This window comes from Equus caballus, chromosome 24 (genome assembly GCF_041296265.1).
Source record: "Equus caballus isolate H_3958 breed thoroughbred chromosome 24, TB-T2T, whole genome shotgun sequence".
Taxonomy (NCBI): domain Eukaryota; kingdom Metazoa; phylum Chordata; class Mammalia; order Perissodactyla; family Equidae; genus Equus; species Equus caballus.
The window spans coordinates 6,330,336-6,353,618 of NC_091707.1; positions in this window are offsets into that span (position 1 = coordinate 6,330,336).

The window sequence follows — 23,283 nt, forward strand, 5'->3', positions numbered from 1 at the left end:
GGCATGCCGGAACCACCAGTCAGATGTGCCAGAAACACGTTCCGGAGACGCCGGAAGCACCTGCCGAGCACGTCGGAACCACCTGCTCAACTCGCCTGAACCACCTGCCGGACACGCCAAAATCACCTGCCCGCTACACCAGCACCACTTCGGGGACAAGCCGGAATCACGTGAGGGGCATGCCGGCACAGCCTCTCAGACTGAACCTCGTGCCGGACACCACAGAACCACCTGCCGGACAGACCGGAACCACCTGCCGGACACGCCGGAACCACCGGCTCGACCCGCCGGAACGACCGCTGGACATGCAAAATCACTTGCCGGCTACGCCGGAAACACTTGGCGAACACTCCGGAAACACCTGCCGGGCATGCCGGAACCACCTCTCAGATATGCCAGAACCACGTGCCAATGACCCCGGAAGCACCTGCCGAGCACGCCGGAACCACCTGCTCGACTCGCCAGAACCACCTGCCGGACACGCCAAAATCACCTGCCGGCTACGCCACAACCAGTTGGGGAACACTTCGGAATCACCTGCCGGGCTTGCTGGAACCACCTTCCGGTCATGTGAATATCACCTTCTGGGTATGCCAGAACCACTTGGCGGACACTCCGGAATCATCTGCCGGACATGCCGGAACCAGCTCTCAGATACACCAGAACCAAGTGCCGGAGACGCCGGAAGCACCTGCCGAGCATGCCGGAGCCACCTGCTCGACTCGCTGGAACCACCTGCCGGACAGGCCAATATCAACTGCTGGCTATGCCAGAACCACCTGGGGGACGGTCCGGAATCACCTGCCAGCCATGGCGGAACCACCTCTCAGACGTACCAGAACCACCTGCCGGAGAAGCTGGAAACACGTCCTGGACAGACTGGAACCACGTGACGCCCATGCCTGAACCACCTGCCGAGCACGGCGGAACAACCTGCCAGACACGCCAAAATCACCTGCGTGTTATGCCAGAACCACTTGGAGGACTCTCTGGGATGACCTGCCGGGCATGCCAGAACCACCTCTCAGACGTGCCAGAACCATGTGGCGGACAGTCCGGAATCACCTGTTGGGCATGCGCAACCACCTCTGAGACGTACCAGAACCACATGCCGTGCAGGCTGGAACCACCTACCGGACAGACCGGAATCACCTTTCGGGCATGCCGGAACCACCTGTCAGATGTGCCAGAAACACGTGCCGGAGACGCCGGAAGCAACTGCCAAGCACGTTGGAACCACCTGCTCAACTCGCCTGAACCACCTGCCGGACATGCCAAAATCACCTGCCGACTATGCCAGAACCACTTGGCGAACACTCCGGAATCACTTGCCGGGCATGCAGGAACCACCTCTCAGACATGCCAGAACCCCGTGCCAATGACCCCGGAAGCACCAGCCGAGCACGCCGGAACCACCTGCTCGACTCGCCAGAACCACCTGCCGATCACGCAAAAATCACCTGCCGGCTACGCCACAACCAGATGGTGAACACTTTGCAATCACCTGCCAGGCTTGCTGGAACCACCTGCCAGTCATGCCAAAATCACCTGCCAACTATGCCAGAACCGCTTGGCGGACACTGCGGAAACACCTGTCGGGCCGGCTGGAACCACATCTCAGACGTGCCAGAAATGTGTTCATGAGATGCTGGAACCACACCCCGAACAGACGGATACCACCTGCCAGAACCGCCTGAACCACCTGCTGAGCACGCCGGAAACATCTGCTCGACTCACCGGTACCACCTCCCTGACACGCCAAAATCGTCTGCTGGGTATGCCAGAACCACTTGGCGGACACTCCGGAATCATCTGCCGGACATGCCGGAACCAGCTCTCAGACACACCAGAACCAAGTGCCGGAGACGCCGGAAGCACCTGCCGAGCATGCCGGAGCCACCTGCTCGACTCGCCAGAAACACCTGCCGGACACGCCAAAATCACCTGCCGGATACGCCAGAACCACCTGGCGGACACTCCGAAACCACCTGTCGCGCATGCCGGAACCACCTCTCAGACGTGCCGGAAGCACGTGCCGGAAACGCCGGAATCTCCTACCGGACAGACCGGAACCACCTGCCGAGCACGCCGGAGCCACCTGTTCGACTCGCTGGAACCACCTGCCGGACAGGCCAATATCAACTGCTGGCTATGCCAGAACCACCTGGGGGACAGTCCGGGATCACCTGCCAGCCATGGCGGAACCACCTCTCAGACGTACCAGAACCACCTGCCGGAGAAGCTGGAAACACGTCCTGGACAAACTGAAACCACGTGACGGCCATGCCTGAACCACCTGCCGAGCACGGCAGAACCACCTGCCGGACACGCCAAAATCACCTGCGGGCTACGCCAGAACCACTTGGACGACTCTCCGAAATGACCTGACGGGCATGTTGGAACCACCTCTCAGACGTGCCAGAAGCACGTGGCGGACAGTCCGGAATCACCTGTTGGGCATACGCAACCACCTCTGACACGTACCAGAACAACGTGCCGTGCACGCCGGAACCACCTACCGGACAGACCGGAATCAACTTTTGGGCATGCCGGAACCACCAGTCAGATGTGCCAGAAACACGTGCCGGAGACGCCGGAAGCACCTGCCGAGCACGTCGCAACCACCTGCTCAACTCGCCTGAACCACCTGCCGGACACGCCAAAATCACCTGCCCGCTACACCAGCACCACTTAGGGGACAAGCCGGAATCACGTGAGGGGCATGCCGGCACAGCCTCTCAGACTGAACCTCGTGCCGGACACCACAGAACCACCTGCCGGACAGACCGGAACCACCTGCCGGACACGCCGGAACCACCGGCTCGACCCGCCGGAACGACCGCTGGACATGCAAAATCACCTGCCGGCTACGCCGGAAACACTTGGCGAGCACTCCGGAATCACCTGCCGGGCATGCCGGAACCACCTCTCAGATATGCCAGAACCACGTGCCAATGACCCCGGAAGCAACAGCCGAGCACGCCGGAACCACCTGCTCGACTCGCCAGAACCACCTGCCGATCACGCAAAAATCACCTGCCGCCTACGCCACAACCAGTTGGGGAACACTTTGGAATCACCTGCCAGGCTTGCTGGAACCACCTGCCAGTCATGCCAAAATCACCTGCCAACTACGCCAGAACCGCTTGGCGGACACTGCGGAAACACCTGTCGGGCCGGCTGGAACCACATCTCAGACGAGAGAGAAACGTGTTCATGAGATGCTGGAACCACACCCCGAACAGACGGATACCACCTGCCAGAACCGCCTGAACCACCTGCTGAGCACGCCGGAACCACCTGCTCGACTCACCGGTACCACCTCCCTGACACGCCAAAATCCCCTGCTGGGTATGCCAGAACCACTTGGCGGACACTCCGGAATCATCTGCCGGACATGCCGGAACCAGCTCTCAGACACACCAGAACCAAGTGCCGGAGACGCCGGAAGCACCTGCCGAGCATGCCGGAGCCACCTGCTCGACTCGCCAGAAACACCTGCCGGACACGCCAAAATCACCTGCCGGGTATGCCAGAACCACTTCGGGGACAAGCCGGAATCACGTGAGGGGCATGCCGGCACAGCCTCTCAGACTGAACCTCGTGCCGGACACCACAGAACCACCTGCCGGACAGACCGGAACCACCTGCCGGACACGCCGGTACCACCGGCTCGACCCGCCGGAACGACCGCTGGACATGCAAAATCACTTGCCGGCTACGCCGGAAACACTTGGCGAACACTCCGGAAACACCTGCCGGGCATGCCGGAACCACCTCTCAGATATGCCAGAACCACGTGCCAATGACCCCGGAAGCACCTGCCGAGCACGCCGGAACCACCTGCTCGACTCGCCAGAACCACCTGCCGGACACGCCAAAATCACCTGCCGGCTACGCCACAACCAGTTGGGGAACACTTCGGAATCACCTGCCGGGCTTGCTGGAACCACCTTCCGGTCATGCGAATATCACCTGCTGGGTATGCCAGAACCACTTGGCGGACACTCCGGAATCATCTGCCGGACATGCCGGAACCAGCTCTCAGATACACCAGAACCAAGTGCCGGAGACGCCGGAAGCACCTGCCGAGCATGCCGGAGCCACCTGCTCGACTCGCTGGAACCACCTGCCGGACAGGCCAATATCAACTGCTGGCTATGCCAGAACCACCTGGGGGACGGTCCGGAATCACCTGCCAGCCATGGCGGAACCACCTCTCAGACGTACCAGAACCACCTGCCGGAGAAGCTGGAAACACGTCCTGGACAGACTGGAACCACGTGACGCCCATGCCTGAACCACCTGCCGAGCACGGCGGAACAACCTGCCAGACACGCCAAAATCACCTGCGTGTTATGCCAGAACCACTTGGAGGACTCTCTGGGATGACCTGCCGGGCATGCCAGAACCACCTCTCAGACGTGCCAGAACCATGTGGCGGACAGTCCGGAATCACCTGTTGGGCATGCGCAACCACCTCTGAGACGTACCAGAACCACATGCCGTGCAGGCTGGAACCACCTACCGGACAGACCGGAATCACCTTTCGGGCATGCCGGAACCACCTGTCAGATGTGCCAGAAACACGTGCCGGAGACGCCGGAAACAACTGCCAAGCACGTTGGAACCAACTGCTCAACTCGCCTGAACCACCTGCCGGACATGCCAAAATCACCTGCCGACTATGCCAGAACCACTTGGCGAACACTCCGGAATCACTTGCCGGGCATGCAGGAACCACCTCTCAGACATGCCAGAACCCCGTGCCAATGACCCCGGAAGCACCAGCCGAGCACGCCGGAACCACCTGCTCGACTCGCCAGAAGCACCTGCCGATCACGCAAAAATCACCTGCCGGCTACGCCACAACCAGATGGTGAACACTTTGGAATCACCTGCCAGGCTTGCTGGAACCACCTGCCAGTCATGCCAAAATCACCTGCCAACTATGCCAGTACCACTTGGCGGACACTGTGGAAACACCTGTCGGGCTGGCCGGAACCACATCTCAGACGTGCCAGAACCATGTGCATGAGATGCTGGAACCACACCCCGAACAGACGGAAAACACCTGCCAGACCCGTCTGAACAACCTGCCGAGCACGCCGGAGCCACCTGCTCGACTCGCCGGAACCACCTACCTGACATGCCCAAATCACCAGCCGGGTATGCCAGAACCACTTGGCGCACACTCCGGAATCATCTGCCGGACATGCCGGAACCAGCTCTCAGACACACCAGAACCACGTGCCGGAGACGCCGGAAGCACCTGCCGAGCATGCCGGAGCCACCTGCTCGACTCGCCAGAAACACCTGTCGGACACGCCAAAATCACCTGCCGGGTACGCCAGAACCACCTGGCGGACACTACGAAATGACCTGTCGCGCATGCCGGAACCACCTCTCAGACGTGCCGGAAGCACGTGCCGGACACGCCGGAATCACCTACCAGACAGACCGGAACCACCTGCCGAGCACGCCGGAGCCACCTGTTCGACTCGCTGGAACCACCTGCCGGACAGGCCAATATCAACTGCTGGCTATGCCAGAACCACCTGGGGGACGGTCCGGAATCACCTGCCAGCCATGGCGGAACCACCTCTCAGACGTAGCAGAACCACCTGCCGGAGAAGCTGGAAACACGTCCTGGACAGTCTGGAACCACCTGCCGGCCAAGCCTGAACCACCTGCCAAGCACAACGGAACAACCTGCCAGACACGCCAAAATCACCTGCGTGTTATGCCAGAACCACTTGGAGGACTCTCTGGGATGACCTGCCGGGCATGCCGGAACCACCTCTCAGACGTGCCAGAACCATGTGGCGGACAGTCCGGAATCACCTGTTGGGCATGCGCAACCACCTCTGAGACGTACCAGAACCACATGCCGTGCAGGCTGGAACCACCTACCGGACAGACCGGAATCACCTTTCGGGCATGCCGGAACCACCTGTCAGATGTGCCAGAAACACGTGCCGGAGACGCCGGAAGCACCTGCCAAGCACGTCGGAACCACCTGCTCAACTCGCCTGAACCACCTGCCGGACATGCCAAAATCACCTGCCGACTATGCCAGAACCACTTGGCGAACACTCCGGAATCACTTGCCGGGCATGCAGGAACCACCTCTCAGACATGCCAGAACCCCGTGCCAATGACCCCGGAAGCACCAGCCGAGCACGCCGGAACCACCTGCTCGACTCGCCAGAACCACCTGCCGATCACACAAAAATCACCTGCCGGCTACGCCACAACCAGTTGGTGAACACTTTGGAATCACCTGCCAGGCTTGCTGGAACCACCTGCCAGTCATGCCAAAATCACCTGCCAACTACGCCAGAACCGCTTGGCGGACACTGCGGAAACACCTGTCGGGCCGGCTGGAACCACATCTCAGACGAGAGAGAAACGTGTTCATGAGATGCTGGAACCACACCCCGAACAGACGGATACCACCTGCCAGAACCGCCTGAACCACCTGCTGAGCACGCCGGAACCACCTGCTCGACTCACCGGTACCACCTCCCTGACACGCCAAAATCACCTGCTGGGTATGCCAGAACCACTTGGCGGACACTCCGGAATCATCTGCCGGACATGCCGGAACCAGCTCTCAGACACACCAGAACCAAGTGCCGGAGACGCCGGAAGCACCTGCCGAGCATGCCGGAGCCACCTGCTCGACTCGCCAGAAACACCTGCCGGACACGCCAAAATCACCTGCCGGGTATGCCAGAACCACCTGGCGGACACTACGGAATCACCAGCCGCGCATGCCGGAACCACCTCTCAGACGTGCCGGAAGCACGTGCCAGACACGCCGGAAACACCTACCGGACAGACCGGAACCACCTGCCAAGAACGCCGGAGCCACCTGTTTGACTCGCTGGAACCACCTGCCGGACAGGCCAATATCAACTGCTGGCTATGCCAGAACCACCTGGGGGACAGTCCGGGATCACCTGCCAGCCATGGCGGAACCACCTCTCAGACGTACCAGAACCACCTGCCGGAGAGCTGGAAACACGTCCTGGACAGACTGGAACCACGTGACGGCCATGCCTGAACCACCTGCCGAGCACGGCGGAACCACCTGCCGGACACGCCAAAATCACCTGCGGGCTACGCCAGAACCACTTGGACGACTCTCCGAAATGACCTGCCGGGCATGTTGGAACCACCTCTCAGACGTGCCAGAAGCACGTGGCGGACAGTCCGGAATCACCTGTTGGGCATACGCAACCACCTCTGACACGTACCAGAACCACGTGCCGTGCACGCCGGAACCACCTACCGGACAGACCGGAATCCACTTTTGGGCATGCCGGAACCACCAGTCAGATGTGCCAGAAACACGTGCCGGAGACGCCGGAAGCACCTTCCGAGCACGTCGCAACCACCTGATCAACTCGCCTGAACCACCTGCCGGACACGCCAAAATCACCTGCCCGCTACACCAGCACCACTTCGGGGACAAGCCGGAATCACGTGTGGGGCATGCCGGCACAGCTTCTCAGACTGAACCTCGTGCCGGACACCACAGAACCACCTGCCGGACAGACCGGAACCACCTGCCGGACACGCCGGAACCACCGGCTCGACCCGCCGGAACGACCGCTGGACATGCAAAATCACCTGCCCGCTACGCCGGAAACACTTGGCGAACACTCCGGAATCCCCTGCCGGGCATGCTGGAACCACCTCTCAGATATGCCAGAACCACGTGCCAATGACCCCGGAAGCACCTGCCGAGCACGCCGGAACCACCTGCTCGACTCGCCAGAACCACCTGCCGGACACGCAAAAATCACCTGCCGGCTACGCCACAACCAGTTGGGGAAAACTTCGGAATCACCTGCCGGGCTTGCTGGAACCACCTGCCGGTCATGCAAAAATCACCTGCCAACTACGCCAGTACCACTTGGCGGACACTGTGGAAACACCTGTCGGGCCGGCCGGAACCACATCTCAGACGTGCCAGAACCATGTGCATGAGATGCTGGAACCACACCCTGAACAGACGGAAAACACTTGCCAGACCCGTGTGAACAACCTGCCGAGCACGCCGGAGCCACCTGCTCGACTCGCCGGAACCACCTACCTGACATGCCCAAATCACCAGCCGGGTATGCCAGAACCACTTGGCGGACACTCCGGAATCATCTGCCGGACATGCCGGAACCACCTCTCAGACACAACAGAACCACGTGCCGGAGACGCCGGAAGCACCTGCCGAGCATGCCGCAGCCACCTGCTCGACTCGTCAGAAACACCTGTCGGACACGCCAAAATCACCTGCCGGGTACGCCAGAACCACCTGGCGGACACTCCGAAATCACCTGTCGCGCATGCCGGAACCACCTCTCAGACGTGCCTGAAGCACGTGCCGGACACGCCGAAATCACCTACCAGACAGACCGGAACCACCTGCCGAGCACGCCGGAGCCACCTGTTCGACTCGCTGGAACCACCTGCCGGACAGGCCAATATCAACTGCTGGCTATGACAGAACCACCTGGGGGACGGTCCGGAATCACCTGCCAGCCATGGCGGAACCACCTCTCAGACGTACCAGAACCACCTGCCGGAGAAGCTGGAAACACGTCCTGGACAGTCTGGAACCACCTGCCGGCCAAGCCTGAACCACCTGCCAAGCACAACGGAACAACCTGCCAGACACGCCAAAATCACCTGCGTGTTATGCCAGAACCACTTGGAGGACTCTCTGGGATGACCTGCCGGGCATGCCGGAACCACCTCTCAGACGTGCCAGAACCATGTGGCGGACAGTCCGGAATCACCTGTTGGGCATGCGCAACCACCTCTGAGACGTACCAGAACCACATGCCGTGCAGGCTGGAACCACCTACCGGACAGACCGGAATCACCTTTCGGGCATGCCGGAACCACCTGTCAGATGTGCCAGAAACACGTGCCGGAGACGCCGGAAGCACCTGCCAAGCACGTCGGAACCAACTGCTCAACTCGCCTGAACCACCTGCCGGACATGCCAAAATCACCTGCCGACTATGCCAGAACCACTTGGCGAACACTCCGGAATCACTTGCCGGGCATGCAGGAACCACCTCTCAGACATGCCAGAACCCCGTGCCAATGACCCCGGAAGCACCAGCCGAGCACGCCGGAACCACCTGCTCGACTCGCCAGAACCACCTGCCGATCACGCAAAAATCACCTGCCGGCTACGCCACAACCAGTTGGTGAACACTTTGGAATCACCTGCCAGGCTTGCTGGAACCACCTGCCAGTCATGCCAAAATCACCTGCCAACTACGCCAGAACCGCTTGGCGGACACTGCGGAAACACCTGTCGGGCCGGCTGGAACCACATCTCAGACGTGCCAGAAACGTGTTCATGAGATGCTGGAACCACACCCCGAACAGACGGATACCACCTGCCAGAACCGCCTGAACCACCTGCTGAGCACGCCAGAACCAAATGCTCGACTCACCGGTACCACCTCCCTGACACGCCAAAATCACCTGCTGGGTATGCCAGAACCACTTGGCGCACACTCCGGAATCATCTGCCAGACATGCCGGAACCAGCTCTCAGACACACCAGAACCAAGTGCCGGAGACGCCGGAAGCACCTGCCTAGCATGCCGGAGCCACCTGCTCGACTCGCCAGAAACACCTGCCGGACACGCCAAAATCACCTGCCGGGTATGCCAGAACCAGTTCGGGGACAAGCCGGAATCACGTGAGGGGCATGCCGGCACAGCCTCTCAGACTGAACCTCGTGCCGGACACCACAGAACCACCTGCCGGACAGACCGGAACCACCTGCCGGACACGCCGGAACCACCGGCTCGACCCTCCTGAACGACCGCTGGACATGCAAAATCACCTGCCGGCTACGCCGGAAACACTTGGCGAACACTCCGGAATCACCTGCCGGGCATGCCGGAACCAGCTCTCAGATATGCCAGAACCACGTGCCAATGACCCCGGAAGCACCTGCCGAGCACGCCGGAACCACCTGCTCGACTCGCCAGAACCACCTGCCGGACACGCCAAAATCACCTGCCCGCTACACCAGCACCACTTCGGGGACAAGCCGGAATCACGTGAGGGGCATGCCGGCACAGCCTCTCAGACTGAACCTCGTGCCGGACACCACAGAACCACCTGCCGGACAGACCGGAACCACCTGCCGGACACGCCGGAACCACCGGCTCGACCCTCCTGAACGACCGCTGGACATGCAAAATCACCTGCCGGCTACGCGGGAAACACTTGGCGAGCACTCCGGAATCACCTGCCGGGCATGCCGGAACCACCTCTCAGATATGCCAGAACCACGTGCCAATGACCCCGGAAGCACCTGCCGAGCACGCCGGAACCACCTGCTCGACTCGCCAGAACCACCTGCCGGACACGCAGAAATCACCTGCCGGCTACGCCACAACCAGTTGGGGAAAACTTCGGAATCACCTGCCGGGCTTGCTGGAACAACCTGCCGGTCATGCCAAAATCACCTGCCAACTACGCCAGTACCACTTGGCGGACACTGTGGAAACACCTGTCGGGCCGGCCGGAACCACATCTCAGACGTGCCAGAACCATGTGCATGAGATGCTGGAACCACACCCTGAACAGACGGAAAACACCTGCCAGACCCGTCTGAACAACCTGCCGAGCACGCCGGAGCCACCTGCTCGACTCGCCGGAACCACCTACCTGACATGCCCAAATCACCAGCCGGGTATGCCAGAACCACTTGGCGGACACTCCGGAATCATCTGCCGGACATGCCGGAACCAGCTCTCAGACACACCAGAACCACGTGCCGGAGACGCCGGAAGCACCTGCCGAGCATGCCGGAGCCACCTGCTCGACTCGCCAGAAACACCTGTCGGACACGCCAAAATCACCTGCCGGGTACGCCAGAATCACCTGGCGGACACTCCGAAATCACCTGTCGCGCATGCCGGAACCACCTCTCAGACGTGCCGGAAGCACGTGCCGGACACGCCGGAATCACCTACCGGACAGACCGGAACCACCTGCCGAGCACGCCGGAGCCACCTGTTCGACTCGCTGGAACCACCTGCCGGACAGGCCAATATCAACTGCTGGCTATGCCAGAACCACCTGGGGGACGGTCCGGAATCACCTGCCAGCCATGGCGGAACCACCTCTCAGACGTAGCAGAACCACCTGCCGGAGAAGCTGGAAACACGTCCTGGACAGTCTGGAACCACCTGCCGGCCAAGCCTGAACCACCTGCCAAGCACAACGGAACAACCTGCCAGACACGCCAAAATCACCTGCGTGTTATGCCAGAACCACTTGGAGGACTCTCTGGGATGACCTGCCGGGCATGCCGGAACCACCTCTCAGACGTGCCAGAACCATGTGGCGGACAGTCCGGAATCACCTGTTGGGCATGCGCAACCACCTCTGAGACGTACCAGAACCACATGCCGTGCAGGCTGGAACCACCTACCGGACAGACCGGAATCACCTTTCGGGCATGCCGGAACCACCTGTCAGATGTGCCAGAAACACGTGCCGGAGACGCCGGAAGCACCTGCCAAGCACGTTGGAACCACCTGCTCAACTCGCCTGAACCACCTGCCGGACATGCCAAAATCACCTGCCGACTATGCCAGAACCACTTGGCGAACACTCCGGAATCACTTGCCGGGCATGCAGGAACCACCTCTCAGACATGCCAGAACCCCGTGCCAATGACCCCGGAAGCACCAGCCGAGCACGCCGGAACCACCTGCTCGACTCGCCAGAACCACCTGCCGATCACGCAAAAATCACCTGCCGGCTACGCCACAACCAGTTGGTGAACACTTTGCAATCACCTGCCAGGCTTGCTGGAACCACCTGCCAGTCATGCGAAAATCACCTGCCAACTATGCCAGAACCGCTTGGCGGACACTGCGGAAACACCTGTCGGGCCGGCTGGAACCACATCTCAGACGTGCCAGAAATGTGTTCATGAGATGCTGGAACCACACCCCGAACAGACGGATACCACCTGCCAGAACCGCCTGAACCACCTGCTGAGCACGCCGGAAACATCTGCTCGACTCACCGGTACCACCTCCCTGACACGCCAAAATCACCTGCTGGGTATGCCAGAACCACTTGGCGGACACTCCGGAATCATCTGCCGGACATGCCGGAACCAGCTCTCAGAAACACCAGAACCAAGTGCCGGAGACGCCGGAAGCACCTGCTGAGCATGCCAGAGCCACCTGCTCGACTCGCCAGAAACACCTGCCGGACACGCCAAAATCACCTGCCGGATACGCCAGAACCACCTGGCGGACAGTCCGAAACCACCTGTCGCGCATGCCGGAACCACCTCTCAGACGTGCCGGAAGCACGTGCCGGAAACGCCAAAATCACCTGCGTGTTATGCCAGAACCACTTGGAGGAGTCTCTGGATGACCTGCCGGGCATGCCGGAACCACCTCTCAGACGTGCCAGAACCATGTGGCGGACAGTCCGGAATCACCTGTTGGGCATGCGCAACCACCTCTGACACGTACCAGAACCACATGCTGTGCAGGCTGGAACCACCTACCGGACAGACCGGAATCACCTTTCGGGCATGCCGGAACCACCTGTCAGATGTGCCAGAACCAAGTGCCAGAGACGCCGGAAACACGTACCGGACAGACTGGAACCACCTGCCAAGAACGCCGGAGCCACCTGTTCGACTCGCTGGAACCACCTGCCGGACAGGCCAATATCAACTGCTGGCTATGCCAGAACCACCTGGGGGACAGTCCAGGATCACCTGCCAGCCATGGTGGAACCACCTCTCAGACATACCAGAACCACCTGCCGGGAAGCTGGAAACACGTCCTGGACAGACTGGAACCACGTGACGGCCATGCCTGAACCACCTGCCGAGCACGGCGGAACCACCTGCCGGACACGCCAAAATCACCTGCGGGCTACGCCAGAACCACTTGGACGACTCTCCGAAATGACCTGCCGGGCATGTTGGAACCACCTCTCAGACGTGCCAGAAGCATGTGGCCGACAGTCCGGAATCACCTGTTGGGCATACGCAACCACCTCTGAGACGTACCAGAACCACGTGCCGTGCACGCCGGAACCACCTACCGGACAGACCGGAATCACCTTTCGGGCATGCTGGAACCACCAGTCAGATGTGCCAGAAACACGTGCCGGAGACGCCGGAAGCACCTGCCGAGCACGTCGCAACCACCTGCTCAACTCGCCTGAACCACCTGCCGGACACGCCAAAGTCAGCTGCCCGCTACACCAGCACCACTTCGGGGACAAGCCGGAATCACGTGAGGGGCATGCTGGCACAGCCTCTCAGACTGAACCTCGTGCCGGACACCACAGAACCACCTGCCGGACAGACCGGAACCACCTGCCGGACACGCCGGAACCACCGGCTCGACCAGCAGGAACGACCGCTGGACATGCAAAATCGCCTGCCGGCTACGCCGGAAACACTTGGCGAACACTCCGGAATCACCTGCCGGGCATGCCGGAACCACCTCTCAGATATGCCAGAACCACGTGCCAATGACCCCGGAAGCACCTGCCGAGCACGCCGGAACCACCTGCTCGACTCGCCAGAACCACCTGCCGGACACGCAAAAATCACCTGCCGGCTACGCCACAACCAGTTGGGGAGCACTTCGGAATCACCTGCCGGGCTTGCTGGAACCACCTGCCGGTCATGCCAAAATCACCTGCCAACTACGCCAGTACCACTTGGCGGACACTGTGGAAACACCTGTCGGGCCGGCCGGAACCACATCTCAGACGTGCCAGAACCATGTGCATGAGATGCTGGAACCACACCCCGAAGAGACGGAAAACAACTGCCAGACCCGTCTGAACAACCTGACGAGCACGCCGGAGCCACCTGCTCGACTCGCCGGAACCACCTACCTGACATGCCAAAATCACCAGCCGGGTATGCCAGAACCACTTGGCGGACACTCCAGAATCATCTTCCGGACATGCCGGAACCAGCTCTCAGACACACCACAACCACGTGCCGGACACGCCGGAAGCACCTGCCGAGCATGCCGGAGCCACCTGCTCGACTCGCCAGAAGCACCTGCCGGACACGCCAAAATCACGTGCCGGGTACGCCAGAACCACCTGGCGGACACTCCGAAACCACCTGTCGCGCATGCCGGAACCACCTCTCAGACGTGCCGGAAGCACGTGCCGGACACGCCGGAATCACCTACCGGACAGACCGGAACCATCTGCCAAGAACGCCGGAGCCACCTGTTCGACTCGCTGGAACCACCTGCCGGACAGGCCAATATCAACTGCTGGCTATGCCAGAACCACCTGGGGGACAGTCCGGGATCACCTGCCAGCCATGGCGGAACCACCTCTCAGACGTACCAGAACCACCTGCCGGAGAAGCTGGAAACACGTCCTGGACAGACTGGAACCACGTGACGGCCATGCCTGAACCACCTGCCGAGCACGGCGGAACCACCTGCCGGACACGCCGGAACCACCGGCTCGACCCGCCGGAACGACCGCTGGACATGCAAAGTCACCTGCCGGCTACGCCGGAAACACTTGGCGAACACTCCGGAATCACCTGCCGGGCATGCCGGAACCACCTCTCAGATATGCCAGAACCACGTGCCAATGACCCCGGAAGCACCTGCCGAGCACGCCGGAACCACCTGCTCGACTCGCCAGAACCACCTGCCGGACACGCAAAAATCACCTGCCGGCTACGCCACAACCAGTTGGGGAACACTTCGGAATCACCTGCCGGGCTTGTTGGAACCACCTGCCGGTCATGCCAAAATCACCTGCCAACTACGCCAGTACCACTTGGCGGACACTATGGATACAGCTGTCGGGCCGGCCGGAACCACATCTCAGACGTGCCAGAACCATGTGCTTGAGATGCTGGAACCACACCCCGAACAGACGGAAAACACCTGCCAGACCCGTCTGAACAAACTGCCGAGCACGCCGGAGCCACCTGCTCGACTCGCCGGAACCTCCTACCTGACATGCCAAAATCACCAGCTGGGTATGCCAGAACCACTTCGCGGACACTCCGAGACCACCTGTCGCACATGCCGGAACCACCTCTCAGACGTGCCGGAAGCACGTGCTGCACACGCCGGAATCACCTACCGGACAGACCGGAACCACCTGCCGAGCACGCCGGAGCCACATGTTCGACTCGCTGGAACCACCTGCCGGACAGGCCAATATCAACTGCTGGCTATGCCAGAACCACCTGGGGGACGGCCCGGAATCGCCTGCCAGCCAAGGCGGAACCACCTCTCAGACGTACCAGAACCACCTGCCGGAGAAGCTGGAAACACGTCCTGGACAGTCTGGAACCACCTGCCGTCCAAGCCTGAACCACCTGCCAAGCACAACGGAACAACCTGCCAGACACGCCAAAATCGCCTGCGTGTTATGCCAGAACCACTTGGAGGACTCTCTGGGATGACCTGCCGGGCATGCCGGAACCACCTCTCAGACGTGCCAGAACCATGTGGCGGACAGTCCGGAATCACCTGTTGGGCATGCGCAACCACCTCTGAGACGTACCAGAACCACATGCCGTGCAGGCTGGAACAACCTACCGGACAGACCGGAATCACCTTTCGGGCATGCCGGAACCACCTGTCAGATGTGCCAGAAACACGTGCCGGAGACGCCGGAAGCACCTGCCGAGCACGTTGGAACCACCTGCTCAACTCGCCTGAACCACCTGCCGGACATGCCAAAATCACCTGCCGACTATGCCAGAACCACTTGGCGAACACTCCGGAATCACTTGCCGGGCATGCAGGAACCACCTCTCAGACATGCCAGAACCCCGTGCCAATGACCCCAGAAGCACCAGCCGAGCACGCCGGAACCACCTGCTCGACTCGCCAGAACCACCTGCCGATCACGCAAAAATCACCTGCCGGCTACGCCACAACCAGTTGGTGAACACTTTGGAATCACCTGCCAGGCTTGCTGGAACCACCTGCCAGTCATGCCAAAATCACCTGCCAACTACGCCAGAACCGCTTGGCGGACACGGCGGAAACACCTGTCGGGCCGGCTGGAACCACATCTCAGACGTGCCAGAAACGTGTTCATGAGATGCTGGAACCACACCCCGAACAGACGGATACCACCTGCCAGAACCGCCTGAACCAACTGCTGAGCACGCCGGAACCACCTGCTCGACTCACCGGTACCACCTCCCTGACACGCCAAAATCACCTGCTGGGTATGCCAGAACCACTTGGCGGACACTCCGGAATCATCTGCCGGACATGCCGGAACCAGCTCTCAGACACACCAGAACCACGTGCCGGAGACGCCGGAAGCACCTGCCGAGCATGCCGGAGAAACCTGCTCGACTCGCCAGAAACACCTGTATGACACGCCAAAATCACCTGCCGGGTACGCCAGAACCACCTGGCGGACACTCCGAAATCACCTGTCGCGCATGCCGGAACCACCTCTCAGACGTGCCGGAAGCACGTGCCGGACACGCCGGAATCACCTACCGGACAGACCGGAACCACCTGCCGAGCACGCCGGAGCCACCTGTTCGACTCGCTGGAACCACCTGCCGGACAGGCCAATATCAACTGCTGGCTATGCCAGAACCACCTGGGGGACGGTCCGGAATCACCTGCCAGCCATGGCGGAACCACCTCTCAGACGTAGCAGAACCACCTCCCGGAGAAGCTGGAAACACGTCCTGGACAGACTGGAACCACGTGACGGCCATGCCTGAACCACCTGCCGAGCACGGCGGAACCACCTGCCGGACACGCCAAAATCACCTGCGGGCTACGCCAGAACCACTTGGACGACTCTCCGAAATGACCTGACGGGCATGTTGGAACCACCTCTCAGACGTGCCAGAAGCACGTGGCGGACAGTCCGGAATCACCTGTTGGGCATACGCAACCACCTCTGACACGCACCAGAACCACGTGCCGTGCACGCCAGAACCACCTACCGGACAGACCAGAATCACCTTTCGGGCATGCCGGAACCACCAGTCTGATGTGCCAGAAACACGTGCCGGAGACGCCGGAAGCACCTGCCCGCGACACCAGCACCACGTCGGGGACAAGCCGGAATCACGTGAGGGGCATGCCGGCACAGCCTCTCAGACTGAACCTCGTGCCGGACACCACAGAACCACCTGCCGGACAGACCGGAACCACCTGCCGGACACGCCGGAACCACCGGCTCGACCCGCCGGAACGACCGCTGGACATGCAAAATCACCTGCCGGCTACGCCGGAAACACTTGGCGAACACTCCGGAATCACCTGCCGGGCATGCCGGAACCACCTCTCAGATATGCCAGAACCACGTGCCAATGACCCCGGAAGCACCTGCCGAGCACGCCGGAACCACCTGCTCGACTCGCCAGAACCACCTGCCGGACACGCAAAAATCACCTGCCGGCTACGCCACAACCAGTTGGGGAAAACTTCGGAATCACCTGCCGGGCTTGCTGGAACCACCTGCCGGTCATGCCAAAATCACCTGCCAACTACGCCAGTACCACCTGGCGGACACTGTGGAAACACATGTCGGGCCGGCCGGAACCACATCTCAGACGAGCCAGAACCATGTGCATGAGATGCTGGAACCACACCCTGAACAGACGGAAAACACATGCCAGACCCGTCTGAACAACCTGCCGAGCACGCCGGAGCCACCTGCTCGACTCGCCGGAACCACCTACCTGACATGCCCAAATCACCAGCAGGGTATGCCAGAACCACTTGGCGGACACTCCGGAATCATCTGCCGGACATGCCGGAACCAGCTCTCAGACACACCAGAACCACGTGCCGGAGACGCCGGAAGCACCTGCCGAGCATGCCGGAGCCACCTGCTCGACTCGCCAGAAACACCTGTCGGACACGCCAAAATCACCTGCCAGGTACGCCAGAACCACCTGGCGGACACTACGAAATGACCTGTCGCGCATGCCGGAACCACCTCTCAGACGTGCCGGAAGCATGTGCCGGACACGCCGGAATCACCTACCAGACAGACCGGAACCACCTGCCGAGCACGCCGGAGCCACCTGTTCGACTCGCTGGAACCACCTGCCGGACAGGCCAATATCAACTGCTGGCTATGCCAGAACCACCTGGGGGACGGTCCGGAATCACCTGCCAGCCATGGCGGAACCACCTCTCAGACGTAGCAGAACCACCTGCCGGAGAAGCTGGAAACACGTCCTGGACAGTCTGGAACCACCTGCCGGCCAAGCCTGAACCACCTGCCAAGCACAACGGAACAACCTGCCAGACACGCCAAAATCACCTGCGTGTTATGCCAGAACCACTTGGAGGACTCTCTGGGATGACCTGCCGGGCATGCCGGAACCACCTCTCAGACGTGCCAGAACCATGTGGAGGACAGTCCGGAATCACCTGTTGGGCATGCGCAACCACCTCTGAGACGTACCAGAACCACATGCCGTGCAGGCTGGAACCACCTACCGGACAGACCGGAATCACCTTTCGGGCATGCCGGAACCACCTGTCAGATGTGCCAGAAACACGTGCCGGAGACGCCGGAAGCACCTGCCAAGCACGTTGGAACCACCTGCTCAACTCGCCTGAACCACCTGCCGGACATGCCAAAATCACCTGCCGACTATGCCAGAACCACTTGGCGAACACTCCGGAATCACTTGCCGGGCATGCAGGAACCACCTCTCAGACATGCCAGAACCCCGTGCCAATGACCCCGGAAGCACCAGCCGAGCACGCCGGAACCACCTGCTCGACTCGCCAGAACCACCTGCCGATCACGCAAAAATCACCTGCCGGCTACGCCACAACCAGTTGGGGAACACTTTGGAATCACCTGCCAGGCTTGCTGGAACCACCTGCCAGTCATGCCAAAATCACCTGCCAACTACGCCAGAACCGCTTGGCGGACACTGCGGAAACACCTGTCGGGCCGGCTGGAACCACATCTCAGACGTGCCAGAAACGTGTTCATGAGATGCTGGAACCACACCCCGAACAGACGGATACCACCTGCCAGAACCGCCTGAACCACCTGCTGAGCACGCCGGAACCACCTGCTCGACTCACCGGTACCACCTCCCTGACACGCCAAAATCCCCTGCTGGGTATGCCAGAACCACTTGGCGGACACTCCGGAATCATCTGCCGGACATGCCGGAACCAGCTCTCAGACACACCAGAACCAAGTGCCGGAGACGCCGGAAGCACCTGCCGAGCATGCCGGAGCCACCTGCTCGACTCGCCAGAAACACCTGCCGGACACGCCAAAATCACCTGCCGGGTATGCCAGAACCACTTCGGGGACAAGCCGGAATCACGTGAGGGGCATGCCGGCACAGCCTCTCAGACTGAACCTCGTGCCGGACACCACAGAACCACCTGCCGGACAGAACGGAACCACCTGCCGGACACGCCGGTACCACCGGCTCGACCCGCCGCAACGACCACTGGACATGCAAAATCACCTGCCGGCTACGCCGGAAACACTTGGCGAACACTCCGGAAACACCTGCCGGGCATGCCGGAACCACCTCTCAGATATGCCAGAACCACGTGCCAATGACCCCGGAAGCACCTGCCGAGCACGCCGGAACCACCTGCTCGACTCGCCAGAACCACCTGCCGGACACGCCAAAATCACCTGCCGGCTACGCCACAACCAGTTGGGGAACACTTCGGAATCACCTGCCGGGCTTGCTGGAACCACCTTCCGGTCATGCGAATATCACCTGCTTGGTATGCCAGAACCACTTGGCGGACACTCCGGAATCATCTGCCGGACATGCCGGAACCAGCTCTCAGACACACCAGAACCACGTGCCGGAGACGCCGGAAGCACCTGCCGAGCATGCCGGAGCCACCTGCTCGACTCGCCAGAAACACCTGTATGACACGCCAAAATCACCTGCCGGGTACGCCAGAACCAACTGGCGGACACTCCGAAATCACCTGCGGGCTACGCCAGAACCACTTGGACGACTCTCCGAAATGACCTGCCGGGCATGTTGGAACCACCTCTCAGACGTTCCAGAAGCACGTGGCGGACAATCCGGAATCACCTGTTGGGCATACGCAACCACCTCTGACACGTACCAGAACCACGTGCCGTGCACGCCGGAACCACCTACCGGACAGACCGGAATCAACTTTTGGGCATGCCGGAACCACCAGTCAGATGTGCCAGAAACACGTGCCGGAGACGCCGGAAGCACCTGCCGAGCACGTCGCAACCACCTGCTCAACTCGCCTGAACCACCTGCCGGACACGCCAAAATCACCTGCCCGCTACACCAGCACCACTTCGGGGACAAGCCGGAATCACGTGAGGGGCATGCCGGCACAGCCTCTCAGACTGAACCTCGTGCCGGACACCACAGAACCACCTGCCGGACAGACCGGAACCACCTGCCGGACACGCCGGAACCACCGGCTCGACCCGCCGGAACGACCGCGGGACATGCAAAGTCACCTGCCGGCTACGCCGGAAACACTTGGCGAACACTCCAGAATCACCTGCCGGGCATGCCGGAACCACCGCTCAGATATGCCAGAACCACATGCCAATGACCCCGGAAGCACCTGCCGAGCACGCCGGAACCACCTGCTCGACTCGCCAGAACCACCTGCCGGACACGCAAAAATCACCTGCCGTCTACGCCACAACCAGTTGGGGAAAACTTCGGAATCACCTGCCGGGCTTGCTGGAACCACCTGCCGGTCATGCCAAAATCACCTGCCAACTACGCCAGTACCACTTGGCGGACAATGTGGAAACACCTGTCGGGCCGGCCGGAACCACATCTCAGACGTGCCAGAACCATGTGCATGAGATGCTGGAACCACACCCCGAACAGACGGAAAACACATGCCAGACCCGTCTGAACAACTGCCGAGCACGCCGGAGCCACCTGCTCGACTCGCCGGAACCACCTACCTGACACGCCAAAATCACCAGCCGGGTATGCCAGAACCACTTGGCGGACACTCCGGAATCATCTGCCGGACATGCCGGAACCAGCTCTCAGACACACCAGAACCACGTGCCGGAGACGCCGCAAGCACCTGCCGAGCATGCCGGAGCCACCTGCTCGACTCGCCAGAAACACCTGCCGGACACGCCAGAATCACCTGCCGAGTACGCCAGAACCACCTGGCGGACACTCCGAAATCACCTGTCGCACATGCCGGAACCACCTCTCAGACGTGCCGGAAGCACATGCCGGACACGCCGGAATCACCTACCAGACAGACCGGAACCACCTGCCGAGCACGCCGGAGCCACCTGTTCGACTCGCTGGAACCACCTGCCGGACAGGCCAATATCAACTGCTGGCTATGCCAGAACCACCTGGGGGACGGTCCGGAATCACCTGCCAGCCATGGCGGAACCACCTCTCAGAAGTACCAGAACCACCTGCCGGAGAAGCTGGAAACACGTCCTGGACAGTCTGGAACCACCTGCCGGCCAAGCCTGAACCACCTGCCAGGCACGACGGAACAACCTGCCAGACACGCCAAAATCACCTGCGTGTTATGCCAGAACCACTTGGAGGACTCTCTGGGATGACCTGCCGGGCATGCCGGAACCACCTCTCAGACGTGCCAGAACCATGTGGCGGACAGTCCGGAATCACCTGTTGGGCATGCGCAACCACCTCTGAGACGTACCAGAACCACATGCCATGCAGGCTGGAACCACCTACCGGACAGACCGGAATCACCTTTCGGGCATGCCGGAACCACCTGTCAGATGTGCCAGAAACACGTGCCGGAGACGCCGGAAGCACCTGCCAAGCACGTTGGAACCACCTGCTCAACTTGCCTGAACCACCTGCCGGACATGCCAAAATCACCTGCTGACTATGCCAGAACCACTTGGCGAACACTCCGGAATCACTTGCCGGGCATGCAGGAACCACCTCTCAGACATGCCAGAACCCCGTGCCAATGACCCCGGAAGCACAGGCCAAGCACGCCGGAACCACCTGCTCGACTCGCCAGAACCACCTGCCGATCACGCAAAAATCACCTGCCGGCTACGCCACAACCAGTTGGGGAACACTTTGGAATCACCTGCCGGGCTTGCTGGAACCACCTGCCAGTCATGCCAAAATCACCTGCCAACTACGCCAGTACCACTTGGCGGACACTGCGGAAACACCTGTCGGGCCGTCTGGAACCACATCTCAGACGTGCCAGAAACGTGTTCATGAGATGCTGGAACCACACCCCGAACAGACGGATACCACCTGCCAGAACCGCCTGAACCACCTGCTGAGCACGCCGGAACCACCTGCTCGACTCACCGGTACCACCTCCCTGACACGCCAAAATCACCTGCTGGGTATGCCAGAACCACTTGGCGGACACTCCGGAATCATCTGCCGGACATGCCGGAACCAGCTCTCAGACACACCAGAACCAAGTGCCGGAGATGCCGGAAGCACCTGCCGAGCATGCCGGAGCTACCTTCTCGACTCGCCAGAAACACCTGCCGGAAACTCCAAAATCACCTGCCGGGTATGCCAGAACCACCTGGCGGACACTGCGGAATCACCTGCCGCGGATGCCAGATCCACCTCTCAGACGCGCTGGAAGCACGTGCCAGACACGCCGGAAACACCTACCGGACAGACCGGAACCACCTGCCAAGAACGCCGGAGCCACCTGTTCGACTCGCTGGAACCACCTGCCGGACAGGCCAATATCAACTGCTGGCTATGCCAGAACCACCTGGGGGACAGTCCGGGATCACCTGCCAGCCATGGCGGAACCACCTCTCAGACGTACCAGAACCACCTGCCGGAGAAGCTGGAAACACGTCCTGGACAGACTGGAACCACGTGACGGCCATGCCTGAACCACCTGCCGAGCACGGCGGAACCACCTGCCCGACACGCCAAAATCACCTGCGGGCTACGCCAGAACCACTTGGACGACTCTCCGAAATGACCTGCCGGGCATGTTGGAACCACCTCTCAGACATGCCAGAAGCACGTGGCGGACAGTCCGGAATCACCTGTTCGGCATACGCAACCACCTCTGAAACGTACCAGAAGCACGTGCCGTGCACGCCGGAACCACCTACCGGACAGACCGGAATCAACTTTTGGGCATGCCGGAACCACCAGTCAGATGTGCCAGAAACGCGTGCAGGAGACGCGGGAAGCAGCTGCCGAGCACGTCGCAACCACCTGCTCAACTCGCCTGAACCACCTGCCGGACACGCCAA